The following is a 351-nucleotide window of genomic DNA, read 5'->3' as shown; positions in this document are numbered from 1 at the left end:
AAAAGTATCGGACCGGTGAAATATCTCGAAAAATATGTTTTACAAAAAACTGTTTCAGATCAGAAGGCAAATTAAAAGCATTTCGTCTATAAATAGCTATTTCTAGTTTACCAGCATTTTCTTCTCCATCAATACGAGCCATTGTTCTTAGAGGAAATCTTCCATTACAGATGTAACAAAAAAGATTTTGCCATTTTATACTAACAGAAATGTCACTTTATTTTGATTGTGAGTAGCTGTGAAAACAACTGATTGTGAGTAGCCGTGAAAACAACTGATTGTGAGTAGCCGTGAAAACAACTGATTTTTGACCTTGGTAACGCCACCCAAAATCAATCTGTTAAAATCAGT

The 351-nt window shown here is 33.6% G+C and overlaps 1 protein-coding gene across 5 annotated transcripts in view; it reads left to right on the top strand.

Moving 5' to 3' along the window:
* The window catches only part of LOC116850239 (coiled-coil domain-containing protein 47), a 30,840-nt gene that overhangs the window by 28,896 nt on the left and 1,593 nt on the right, over window positions 1-351 (top strand). The gene's annotated exons all lie outside the window — the stretch shown is intronic.

Source organism: Odontomachus brunneus, unplaced genomic scaffold, assembly GCF_010583005.1.
Source record: "Odontomachus brunneus isolate Ranch 3 - 2012 unplaced genomic scaffold, Obru_v1 Obru_scaffold_138, whole genome shotgun sequence".
Classification (NCBI taxonomy): domain Eukaryota; kingdom Metazoa; phylum Arthropoda; class Insecta; order Hymenoptera; family Formicidae; genus Odontomachus; species Odontomachus brunneus.
The sequence above is the reverse complement of the archived record's forward strand: the minus strand, read 5'-3'. Positions and strand labels throughout refer to the sequence as shown.